Raw genomic sequence first — 14,251 nt, 5'->3', positions numbered from 1 at the left:
AAACTTTTTTTTTCTTTTTTTTCCCACTATTTCTTAGACCATCTAGGGTACATTAACCCTAGATAGTCAGATCGCTCCTACCATATGCCGTCTTTTAAACGCCACGGGCGACTTTGCCGGCGGCAATGAAAAGGTTAATAGCCGCGATCGGTGCAAGCACCGACTGCGGTTATTAGCGGTGGGGGTTTTCTGCAATATGCAAAACCCCCCACCTTTGTATGAAGAGGACTCAGCCCGTGAGCCCTCTTCATACACTCCTTATACCTCTGCGCCGTAGAGCTACGGCGCAGAGCGTTAAGGGGTTAAATACACAGTCAGCTCTGCTTATCTGTCTGCACCTTGTACGGAAAGTCTCTGCACACTGCTGCTTGCTGGCAGGAAGTGCCTGTGTCTGAGCTGGTCTAGTAATGCAAAGTAAACGGCAGGAAGCAGAGAACACTGCAGTGTGCAGACAAGAGAAGCTATTCATGAGCAGAATCTGAAGATTTACGGTCTTATCCAGGTGCAACCAAAATTGTAAACATTGTTTGTGAAATGCTGTATTTGTAATAATTACAGTGAATGAGAGAACATATTATTATATTATCCTGAGTATATTTAAGAAACTTGTTTCTGTGGGAATACACCCTTAGGTTCCATGCACACGACCGTCAAGGGGACATATGTACGGCTGCAAGCTTGCCACTCCTTACATGGGGAAAGATAGGACATGTCTTTATCTTTCCTCATGTTATGGCACCGTGCCCCATGCATCGCTATGGGGTCACCCCTCCTCCTCTTCATCATGGCAAATGTTCCTCAGGACTTCTTTTATTATAACTCTATGTGCAGTGATTGCGACAATATAGAGTTATAAAAATTATGCTAATTAGCCTGGGGGTGTCACAAGAGTGCCTCATCCGATGATTTATTCACTGTCCCCATTGTGCAGTAACAATGCCTCAAGAAGCCCAGAGAGAGTAGGTGGTATGAGGCGGGAATGAGAAGATAATGATGATGATTATGGTTATACTAGTGACAGGGAGACTGGTGGCTTGTGAATCCTCCAATGTGCCCAGCTGTGATGTTGTTGGTATATCACGGTGGCTATCTGGTGTCTCTGTCCCCTGTAACTCCCTGAGTGCTGAGGCAGCCAGTGATGAGGGGTCATACTGGTGTTAGATGATGGTGGTGGTAGTTGTTCTCTGTATATAGTGTCCCTGGCCTGATGTGAGAGGGCCCTTGATGTGCTGGTGTGGTGTATTTCAGCGGGGAAAGAAGTATGGATGGAGCCCGGAGTCTGTGTGGTAAACCAGATTAGTCACTGTACTTTACTAAAGAACTTGTTCCATAAAATGGTAGCACAATATTGGGTTACAAGCTGGTAAATGGCTGGCTGAAACCTGGAGGGAGATGATGGTGGTGATGGTATTGTTAAAAGGGGTTGGCCACTTTCACAAGAAAACATTATGGGGGTCATTTACTAAGGGCCCGATTCGCGTTTTCCCAACGCGTTACCCGAATATTTCCGATTTGCGCCGATTTTTCCTGAATTGCCCCAGGATTTTGGCGCACGCGATCGGATTGTGGCGAATCGGCGCCGGCATGCACGCGACGGAAATTGGGGGGCGTGGCCGGACAAAAACACGACGGATTTGGAAAAACCACCACTGGACACGCGCTTACCTTCACCAAGAATAGGATCGTGAACTCCGGTGCGCCTCGGCGGACTTCAGCGCAGCAGTGACACCTGGTGGACGTCGGAGGAACTGCCTTAGTGAATCCCGGCCGGACCCGAATCCACCGCAGAGAACACGCCGCTGGATCGCGAATGGACCGGGTGAGTAAATCTGACCCTATTTGTTTAATGAAAAGTCAGATTTAAAAAACTAAAAGTGTCAAAAAATCATGCACTCACATGCACCAGGAAGAAGGTGAACTCCGGCGGACCTCAGCGCGGAAGCGACACCTGCAGGAAATTGGACGCACGTTTGTTAGTGAATCGTGCCGGATCCGAATCCTTGTCGGACAACGTACCGCAGAATCGTGACAGGACCGGGTAAGTAAATCTGGTTTTAATGATGGGAATAACTCCTCCCACTTTCTGAATTGGGCCAATAAGGATGTGGTACCCATCCATCCAGATCTCATCAGCCTGTAGTAATAATAAAGACCCACTAGGGGTCAACATTACATTTGTCATGACAATTGCATTACTTATACACACACTACATCACGTTCATTGCTGATACTAGATGTCCTTTAAACATATATATCTTTTACTTTTCTCTTGCCAATTATGTGGTATTATTAGGGATAATAAAGCAGTTTTACATTGGAGGTTTTTTAAATATCGATGATTTTCCACTGAAGCCATTTTGGCTTATGAACACATACAGATTGGTTTTCTCTTCCTGGTTTCAGTGATCGGTCACTTATGTCTTACTGACCTTTCTTTTCATTGGGTTTTTTAACGCTTCAGTTTTTTTCAACGCTTTTGTCAGAGAACAGAAAAAGAACAGGTTCAAATCTGATCACTGATCAGTTAAAAAACTGATGTGTGAAAAAGCCCATTGAAATGAATGGGTCAGTAAGGCATCAGTGACAAATCACTGATGCCAGGGAGAGAAAACCAATCTGTATTTGTCCATAAGCCAAAAAGGGTTCAGCGAAAAATCACTGATATGAAAAAAACGCCAATGTGAAACCACCCTTAAAAAGGGTTTTTCCAACTATAGAAAATTCTCAAATCTCAATCCCCTAGAGATGTTTACACAATAAAGATCATTTTAACCCCTTACTTTACAATTTTTCTCAGTTTTATTGCTGTATAAGCCCCTATCACTCCCTAGGCTGGTCAGTGCAGCCTCTCTAAGCAGATACATTGGGGCACATTTACTTACCCGTCCGGAGGAGTTGCCGAAAGTGCATTGTCTGACGATAATGCTCTGTGTAGCAATTCACTAAGACCAAGCGCCCGATATCCTGCATGTGTCGCCTCCCCGCTCAGGTCCAACAGAGTTCACCATTCACTTCACGGTGCATGTAAGTGCATTGCTAGCGACACAATTTTAATCTTAAATCCCGCGCTCAGTCCGAATCAGTTGGATGGTCTGCCCCCCCACCCCCCGATTTTTGTCGCATGGAAACCGCTGCGTCAAAATCTGGTCGCGTGCGACACAATCCCCTTCTAAATACCTGTCCCAGCGGTGCAAATTTCAAAAAATGTGAACCGTCTGACGGAAATGCGATCCGAGGATCCTTAGTAAATAAGCCCCATTATGTTCCATCTAGTTCTTTGTGCTGACAATGTGCTTAGATTATCAGGGTACAGGGTTTATATACAATGACAAATAGAAAGTAAGAGATGAGACAGATGAGAGATGATGAGATCCATGAGATGGCTATTACACACTGTCAGCACTGCTACATATCAGGGGCGCAGCTAGAGTGCAGGGAGCAGAGACTCAGAAACTTAGCTGCATGGCTGTCACACAGAAATTCAAGATGGCTCCCCCGACCCTAAGTCAGAAGTTAAGGGTCTTGTCTAGTGGCAAATGAAATTGTGTACAGTAGGACTGATAGAAACAGGTTGGACTTGTATCTGTTAATGTATCTGCATTGGTGTTAATAACAGTGAATTAGAGAATGTGTTATTTTGTTATCCTGAGTACATATAAGATACACGTCTTTGTGGGAGGAATACCCCTTTAATCTGCAGCAAATAAGTGACTCATTATGCGGCCAAATCCCAGCATTATACATACAAGAAACTGATGCAAGATGACTGCGGGATAACTGATGGACTAAATCCTGCTGACATTGTGCATCAAGCATGCATACCCTAAAGGTTTACATGAGTCTGATCTAAACGCCATATGGAAAATCTACAAATTTGGTGTGAATTTTCCATAAGGTCATAATTGACAAAGGGATTGTCCAGAGGTTGAAAAACATGGCAACCTTCTTCCCAAAACAGCACCACACCTGACCACAGTTAGTACCAGTATCGCAGCCATTTACTTCTAGATTTGTCTCTGACACTTGAGGCTGAAGCCAAACAGCTGAACAGGAGTTGAATTGCAGTTCCTGAGGATGACCACTACACTGAGAAAGGAGCTGTACAGTGGGCTGTAATCTCTATTACTCCATTGCAGGGGGCTCGCATCACCCCCAAGCTTTGAACCTCCATCTATCCAATATTGATGATCCTGTGGATGGGTCCTCAATTTCTTATTAGTGGAAAATCCCTTTAAGTCTTGTTTGACCATATAATTGTAGAATTATATATCAGTAGCGATGTCACGATCTTGTCTGGCTTTCTGTATACATAATTCTCTCTCTTCTGTAGAGAGAATGAGGAGAAGCATGAGGATGTTATGCTATGGAGGGAGTAAGTAGGTAGATTACTGACTTGATAAGATGTAGTTCTGGGGGATGGGTAAGAGCACACTCCATCCTTTGCTTGGAGATTCCTCTAATTCTATGATCTTTTCATGGATTCCATATAAGCTATAGAAACATGTTGCCTGGGAGATATGTGACTAATACTAGGATAAAGGTCAGTCTATTTTTATGTGTAATATCTGTGTGTTTTCTTAAACTTTTACCCAATATTTTCTATTTTCTGAAATAACAATTTTTTAAATTCTTTTGCACTAAACGGTTTGTTACCTCTATCTTTACACGACACATTTAGTTATTTCTATGGTTTTTACTAGTGAGTTATTACGGAGATGATATCTAGAATCAGAGTGTTCTAAACACGCTGTATATGAGTGTCTGAACATCTAAATAAATGGATATCATTCACAAATACAGCATTAAAAAGAACATAACGTGCACTACCCTATCAGGGGAGTTATATCAAGACTGGTGCTTACTGCAGGTAGTCTACTGAAAACACAGACCGTATATACTCGAGTATAAGCCGAGGTACCTAATTTAAACACAAAAAACTGGGAAAACCTATTGACTCAAGTATAAGCCTAGGGTGGGAAATACATTGGTCACAGCCTCCACCCAGTATATAGCCAGCAAGCACATATCCCCCAATATATAGCCTGCCAGCCCTTGCACCCCCACAGTATATTGCCTAACCGCTCCTGAAGTATATAGCCATCCATCCCCCCCAGTACATAGCCTGCCAGCCCCTGCCACCAGTATATAGCCTGCCAGCCCCTGCAGTATATAGCCATCCAGCCCACCCAGTATATAGCCTTCAAGCCCCTGCCCCCAGTATATAGCCTGCCAGCCCCTGCCCCCCAGTATATAGCCCGCCAGCCCCTGCCCTCCGGTATATAGCCTGCCAGCCCCTGCCCTCCAGTATATAGCCGACCAGCCCGAAGAATATAGCCTGCAGCCGCTACAATATATAATCATCCATCCCCCAGTATATAGCCTGCCAGTCCAAAGTATATAGCCTGCCAGCCCCTGCAATATATAATCATCCAGCCCCCAGTATATAGCCTGCCATCCAGCCCCCCCCCCCCAGTATATAGCCAGCCCCTGCCCTCCGGTATATAGCCTGACAGCCCCTGCCCTCCAGTATATAGCCTGCCAGCCCCTGCAGTATATAATCATCCAGCCCCCCAGTATATAGCCTGCCATCAAGACCCCCCCAGTATATAGCCTGCCAGCCTCTACAGTATATAGCCATACAGCCGCCCCAATATATAGCCTGACAGCCCCTGCCCCCCCAGTATATAGCCTGCCAGACCCCCCCAGTACATAGCCAGCCCTCCAGTATGTAGCCTGCAGCCCCCCCAGTATATGGCCAGCCCACCCAGTATAAAACCTGTGAGCCCCTACCCCCAGTATATAGACTGCCAGCCCCTGCCCCCCAGTGTATAGCCATCCAGCCCCCCCAGTATATATCCTGCCAGCCGCTGCCCTCCAAAATATATCCTGCCAGCCCCGGTCCCCCTGTATATAGCCTGCCAGCCCCTGTAGTATATAGCCAGCCAATCCTCCCCAGTATATAGCTGGCCAGACCCTGCCCGAGCATGCCAAGCCTTTAATTTAAAAAAAATTAACACTGTACTCACCTTGTCCTGCCATCCACAGTTTTTTGGAGATTGTCCCAGACTGCCCTGCTGTGTCTCCTGCCTTCTCCTGGTCCCATACACTGTAGATGCAGAGCAGCCAAGTCATCTGGGCCAGGAGGTGGCAGGATCAGCTTCCTGCTACCTCCTAACATGTCAGCTTCATCTCTTCAGCAGTAAAGAGGTAGCTCCTCTGCTCAGTTGGCTCGCCTACCCACACCACAGATGGAAGAGAGATGCCACAATATGACAGGCTTGGCGGAAGAGAGGGCCACAGTATGAGGGAGATGTAAGACAGGGGGCCACACTATTAGGGGGATAGATGACAGGGGACTACAATATAAGAAGGATGGAAAACAGGGCCCACAATATGAGGGGGATAGGTAACACAGGACCACAACATGAGGAGGATGGACTACAGGGGACACAATATGAGGGTGATGGAGCACAGGGGGCCCCAATATTATTAGGATGGAGAAGGCGGGGCACAATATGAGGTGAATGAGGGACAGGGGGCCACAATATGAGGAGGATGGAGGACAGGGGCCACAATATGAAGTGGGTGGAGGACAGTGGTCCACAATATAAGGGAGATGGAAGATAGGAGGCCACAATATGAGGAGGATAAGAGGACAAGGGCCAAAGTATGACTAGGATAGAGGATAGGCAGCCAGAATATGGAGGGGATGGAGCACAGGGGGCCACGATATGGTTAGGACGGAAGACAGGGGCCAAAATAGGAGGAGGATGGAGGACAGAGGTTCTAATCTTTATATTGCGGCCCCCTGTCCTTTACCCCCTTATATTGTGGGCCATGTCTTCCATCCACAATATGAAGAGGATGGAAAAAAGGAGGACACAATATGGGGAGGGTGGAGGACAGGAGGCCACAATATGGGAGGAGGTAAAATAGGAGGCCACAATATGAGTGGGAGTGTGGACAGGGGACCACAATATGAGGAGGATGGAGGACAGGAGGCCACAACAAAAGGGGGTGAAGGACAGGGGGCCACAAAATGAGGGGAGGAGGGTGGGAGTACAGAAAGTTAGGGAATTATAAATATGGGGAGACTGGCTAAGGAGGGGGGCCACTAAACGCCTGCTCTGGGGGTCTCCTGTATTATATTTGTGCTCTGGGGGTCTCCTTTATTATATTTGTGCTTTTGGGGTCTCCTGTATTATAGGTCTACTCTAGGGGTAGTCACCAATATTAATATTATTAATATTAATATTATAATCATAAGGTTGCTCTTGGTTATTGTACAAATGTAGTATTATGCAGTAGTGCTTTTTGTGGTGCCATTTTGTGCTGTAGTGTGGGTTTTTGGCGCTGTTCACCAGTTAAAGTTGAGCAGTATGACAATGCAGCCCTCTGACCCATCACTACTGATGCCCCTATCTTCACTTCTATTGTACCTAGAAACATGAAAATCACACAAAGAACCAGAAATACAGGCAGTTAATGACATAATTGGATATGTGAATGGCAGACAAAAATCCTACTCCCACCTTTTATACTGCTTGTATGTTTGTAGAACACATTTCTAGTTACAGGTAGTGGTAGAATTTTATATTTCTATATTTTTTTAGTTTTTTTAAACTCTTTATCAATGAATTGCTATATATTTTTCGATATACAGGCAGTCCCCGGGTTACGTACAAGATAGGGTCCGGAGGTTTGTTCTTAAGTTGAATTTGTATGTAAGTCGGAACTGTATATTTTATAATTGTAGATACAGACAAAAAATTTGGGCCACACTGACAATTGGAGTTTAGACACTTTTTGCTGTAATGGGACCAAGAAATAACAATAAAGCTTCATTACAGACACCTTACAGCTGATCATTGCAGGCTGGGACTATAGTAAAGCATTCAGAAAGCTTCACCAGAGGTCAGAGGGGTCTGTCTGTAACTATGGGTTGTCTGTAAGTCGGGTCTCCTTAAGTAGGGGACCGCCTGTAATGTGCTTTCAGTGTGTGCTTGCTTATATATTTTGCATTTGAGACACTTACCGTAATTACTGACCCTGAACCCATGAGCATTTATTCATCAGTTAAGGCTGCTGGAGCATTAAATCTCCAAATTAAGAGAAGGGAGTTAGAGCCATGAATAATGTATGTTAGTAAAAGCTACATTATTGCCTCTAAAGCCACATGTTAAAACATTTGTTCTGTTAAGGCTGCGGTGGTCACATGGTACATACCCTACATGAAGGACATCTTAAGACCAATGGCATAACCTAAAACTACTGGGTCCTAAAGAAAAATCTGAGCTAGGTCCCCTACTTATTTATTATTAATAGTATATTTAGAGGATCAGAGACACCTTAAAGGGGTTTTACCATGAACAAAAATTAGGCCCTATCCACGGGATAGGGCCTAACTTGCTGATCAGTGGGGTGGGGGTCTTAGTGCTGAGACCTACATAGATCACAAAACGAGGGGTCCCACGTAACTCTATTGGACCCCTCGTTGCTCCGGCAGAGTAATGGAGTAGACAGCCCCGCATGACTGTTCTGCTCCATTAATCTCTATGGGGTTGACGGAAATTACTGCGCACCGCGCTCCAAGATCTCCACAGCTCCATAGAGATTAATGGAGCTGAACGCTCATGCACGGCCGTCTGCTCCATTAGTCTGACGGAGCGATTTCATGATCTGTGGGGGTCTCAGGGCTGATACCCCCCAATGATCAGCAAGTTAGGCCCTATCTCGTGGATAGGGCTTAACTTTTGTGTGTGGGAAAACCCCTTTAAGACTCCTAGGCACAGGAAGAATACACTTATCCCTCATGTTATGGTCCCAGTAAACGAAAAGGTTATATCTTACCCAACTTACCCAAAATGTGCAGCTAGTAGTTAAAATCTCACCCACTTTTCTACTAATGTACATTGCAGCAGGTTATCCACCAGCATGTGTATAATCCCTGGGATTAAGTCTCACTTTCTTTTCAGTAATTAGAAGAGTTTATTTTTGGTTTAAATATTTTTTTAATATTTTTAGTCTTTCCATAGGGGTTCAAGGACAGAGGAGGACAAGATTATCATCTTTACGGTGGTCAGTTCCTATAATTTGGCCAATGGACAACTCAAGGACGTTGCAGTGACACAGCCACAGACTACATGCATACGACCATGCGCTCACTCAGGCCGTAACCCCAGCGTAGCACACTGCCGGATACAGAAGAGTGGGGGAGTGCTCCACACCCCTTCACGTGCCGCAAATCACGCCAATATAGGGCATGTGCCAAATAATGGCCACAATTATGTAATTTACATGGAGCCTCAGTTTAAAATTGATCAGCAGCTTGCTGAAAGGGAATTTGTCATGTCATTTTATTCCCCCCCCCCCCAAACTAGCTGAAGCTCTTGCAATACATTATCCAGACAGAACATTTGATCAAATCGCACAGTTTTGTATCCGTCTGAAAAACAGTTTTAATAAATATGGTAATAATTCTGAAGTGCTTTGGGGGTGTTACCAGATTCTGGGCTTTGGCTCCAGTGCATTATCTTCATTCCTCATGGCACCTCAGCCAACCCAACCTCCTTTTTCCAAACCTCCTTCACAAGATCCTGCACCTGCACAGTAGACATTGCAGTCTGATGGCTCCATCGGTCCATTGCTCATGCACAATGTACACTCATGAGAGGCCTCATTGGAGAAGATTCGGGATCCATTTCTTCTTGGTATATGTTACGTGTACGTACTTGACGGAAGTTGCCAGTAGACTGTGAGATCTACTGAAGAGATACAAGATCTTGCTAGAGAACACAGCAAAGGAAAGTTCAGAAAAGAAGGTTGGCATAGCTGAAGTGTGACGAGGGGCAGAGATAATACGCCGGAGCTGTAACCCCTTCCCCCAAGGCACTTAAGACCCATTATCCTATATCTTAAAATGGTTTTCCAGTGGGAATACAGAACTGTGAGATTTGTGAGATCAAAAGGTTTCCCTGAATTACAAAATGTACTAGCTACAACACCGTAATCTTGGTTTGCAGAGGTTGAAATTTCCCTTTAGTTTGTGGAAATGGGTATTGTTGTTTACAAATAGAATATTTTTAGCAAATAGAGGAAAAAAAATCTCCTAGTACAGTGGTGGCAAACCTATGGCACGAGTGCCAGAGGCGGCACTCAGAGTCCTTTCTGTGGGCACCCGGGCCATCGCCCTGACACACCAGACAGGACTCAAAGAATCTTCCTGCAGTTCCAAGCAACTTAAAAGATGCTTCTTCCAGTCATATTTTGATACTTACCTTGTTACTTTGGAGTGTAGGAAAAGGGAGAATGAGTAGACAGGGCCGAATTATCTCTCGAGCACCTTCTGCTTGCCTGACGATTTTCTCTGTAAAGAGGGAGACTGGAAAGAAGCTAAAATTATGAAAATTTTCCACCTTTCTACTGTGTTGCTGTCCTCAGGAGGCCAATATGATTGAAAATTGTAGAACAGGGAGCAATAAGTTACTGCTTTAATTTTTGGTGGGCACCTGGCAATAAATAAGGGGGGGTTTTGGCCTGGAGTTTGGGCACTCGGCTGCTAAAAGGTTCGCCATCACTGTCCTAGTGGTTTCACAACAGTACTGAGGTACCGAGCTAGACAGATACACATCACAATGGAGGCACAAAGCTTATTGGTTGTCAATTGCCACAGAAACTGTTTATATGGTTTGCAACTGAAACAAGAACAGGCTTTTATTTTAACCCCTTAGGGACGCAGCCATTTTGTAGCTTAAGGCTCAGCCCGATTTTTTGGATTCTGACATGCGTCGATTTGTATGGCTATAACTTTTGAACACTGTTACTTACCAAAGCGATTCTGAGATTGTTTTTTTCCCACATGTTGTACTTCATTTTAGTGGTAAATGTTGGATGATAAGTTTTGCGTTTATTTACAAAAAAAAGAAAAAATTAAGAATTTTTTGAAAAATTTGCCATTTTCGAAATTCCAAATCAGATAGATTTACCACCTAAATAAATTGCTGAATAACATTTCCCATATGTCTAGTTTACATTTTCATAATTTTTGAAATGTCTGGATAATTTATTTTGATGTCACGCGGCTTACAAATAGAATACTGATTTTCCGTATTTTCAGAATTTACTATTTTGGGAATAAATACTGTGAAATTTTACATATTTAGCATTAAAACCCCCCTATATAACCAACCCATTTTCAAATCTGCCCCTCTCAAGCAGAAACAGCTTTTAGGAAGATTGTTAACCCCTTGAGATCTTCATAGTAATTGAATCAAAATGGAGGTGAAATTTAGAATGGTCAAATTGTGCCGGTTATACGTTTATTTAGCCCTAAAATTTACACATTTCCAAAAGATAAAAAGAGAAAACGCACCATACAATTTGTTATGCAATTTCTCCTGAGTGCAGAGACCCCCCACATGTGGCCGTTACTTGTTTTATGGGGGCACAGCGAGGCGCAGGAGGGAAAGAGGGACCTGCAGCTGTCAGGATTTTAGTTTCCTCATTGTCCCCTTTTTGTAGGCTATAACATTTTCGCTTTTTCGTTATTGGGGCCATGTGACAACATTTTTTTCTGCGGGATGAGATGCTTTTTCCAGTTTTACCATTTTGGGGTTGGTATCACCTATTGTTGAAAATTTAGGAACATTTTTTGAGGTCACGAGGTAGAAAAGCATCAATTCTGTACTGGATTTTCAACTTTTTTTTTTTGCGTGTTCACCGTATATCCTAATAATCCTGTTATCTTTATTCTATGGGTCGATACGATTACGGGGATACCAGACATGAATATTTTTTCTTATGTTTTACTAAATTTGCCAAATAAAACCCAAATGTGGGGGAAAATCTATCATTTTTACATCGCCGTCTTCCAAGTGGCAAAACATTGTTTTGGCTACAGAGCTGGTTGATGGCTTGCACCAGTATCATCCTGGAGTACATATGTTTTGTTGATAACTTTTTATTGCATTTTTAGTGGGATTCAATAGGTGAAAATCATAATTTTTACGGCGTTCATCATACGGGTTCAATAGTTATTTAGTTTTATTCTATGGATTGTTACGGACGCGGTGATACTATATATGTGGGGTTTGTGTTACGATTTAGACTTTTTTGAGCGTTCTATGTCTATTTATATGTTTTGGGGCTTATGGGCATTTTTAGTGATTTATAAAGTTATTTTTTATTGAAAAACATTTTTTTTACATTTTTTACTTGATCCACCATGGGACATGAACAAGCGATCATCTGATTGCTTGTTCATGATAATACTCTGCAATACTAATGTATTGCAGGGTATTAGCAGTGCCAGCCGATGCACACGCCATCTTAAAGGCGATCGTCGCCCCCAGCGCCATTTTCGGGGGCGCCGATCGCTGCTATGGCATCTCTGGGGTCCGATCGGGACCCCAGAGATGCCATAGCAGCGATCGGCGCCCCCGAAAATGGCGCTGGGGGCGACGATCGTGTGGGAAAGACCCCGGAAGGCAGGTTAAATGCCGCGGTTGCGTTGACTGCGGGATTTACCGGGTTAAACACCCGCAGTCGGAGTTAGCCGGGGATGTCAGCGGAAGATTACCGCTAACATCCCGCGACCCCCGATGCCGGTTAGGCTCCTGTGCAGGGCTGAACTGGCATCGTCTCTGTGCAGTAGCTGTACTGCGCTGAGCGCTATTCGCGGGACTCAGCGCAGTACAGCTACGGCGCAGAGCGCTAAGGGGTTAAAATCCAATTGTCACAGAGACCAAAATAATTTTGGCTGGGGTTACAATGATAATATATACAGTTCCGACTTACATACAAATTCAACTGAAGTACGAACCTGCTGAACCTATCTTGTATGTAAACCCGGGGACTGCCTGTATTTGCTAAAAGTGGTCAACCACAATCCAGGGGTTTTTGTTCTATACACTCTGGCCAAGAGGTGCACTAGTTGCTTCCTAATAAAATCCAGCACCACACCGCGTACAGTGGTGATGTAGCATTATTCTACAATGTCTGAAATGTGTGTGCAATAAAGATAAAAAAAACTGTGTTAACGGAATGTATAAGATAAGGTGTCATAGCGTCTCATGATACTGGTCACTAGAACCTGCATGTCACAGAAGTTACACTCATTTCCAATATACTTTCCATATCAATTCCTTACAGTTTTCTAGATCTCTGCTTGCTGTCGTTCATTGCTCACACATCTTTTCACCAAAATTCTACTTATCAGTGAACAATGTCCAACAATATAGACCATGAGCAAAACGTTTTTAAGTAAATATTTCTTTTTACTTTGATGTTCATAGATATACAATATTCATAAATATACAACAATCTTCTTCATCATCCTCAGAGATGTCTCAGGAAGGGGGTGTTCCCCCCGAAACGTCACTTCATGTGGCTTAGGGTGATGCCACACATGGCGTTTTGAACCCGTTTTTGGTCCGTGAAAAATGCATTCTTTTTTTTAAAACGCATTCTTTTTTTTAAAACGCATGCGTTTTTTTGAAAACACATCCGTTTTTTTTACAGGTTTTACCAATTATCTTGATTGAAAATGGTCAAAAACGGATGCGTTTTCAAAAAACGCATGTGTTTTTTAACGGACTGCGTTAAAAAGGACCAAAAACGGGTTCAAAACGCCATGTGTGCCATCACCCTTATGCTGTCTCGTTTACAGGTGTGTGGAGTGTGAGTCTCTGCCCAAGGTCTAAAATTACATGAGTGTCTATGATTGTTGTATATTTATGAATATTGTATATCTACGAACATCAAAGTAAAAAGAAATATTAAATGTTTTGCTTATGGTCTATATTGTTGGACATTGTTCACTGATGCGTTTTTGTGAGGAAGTGGAGCTCCTCTAGTCCTAGACCAATTTCTATTTTATTTTCCCTCTACATGTCTTTATTTATTTTCTATATTGGACCAAAATTTGACTTCTCTGTATTCGTAGTAAATTTGCTTTCTAGCAGCTATGTTATCGAATGACGGTTCTTATTCACTAATAAAGAAGCGATCCCTAGTGACTATTCCTTCATTCAATAGTCTAAACGATATCATTTTACCAAATTTCTAACCCTGTCGAACCAGCCTGACGGGTTTCAGTCATTGAAGGCTGTGATGTAAAAAAGCAGGAATGTGTGACCAGGAAATAGCTCGGTACCACCTGCTGGCAAGCATCACCATTCCACCTGTCTGGCCATTCCTTCACACACACCCAGTATTTTAGTGTGAGCTCTAGGTGTACACATCAGCCTCTCCT

Source organism: Engystomops pustulosus, chromosome 7 (assembly GCF_040894005.1).
Source record: "Engystomops pustulosus chromosome 7, aEngPut4.maternal, whole genome shotgun sequence".
Classification (NCBI taxonomy): Eukaryota; Metazoa; Chordata; class Amphibia; order Anura; family Leptodactylidae; genus Engystomops; species Engystomops pustulosus.
Note: the sequence above shows the minus strand (reverse complement) of the source record.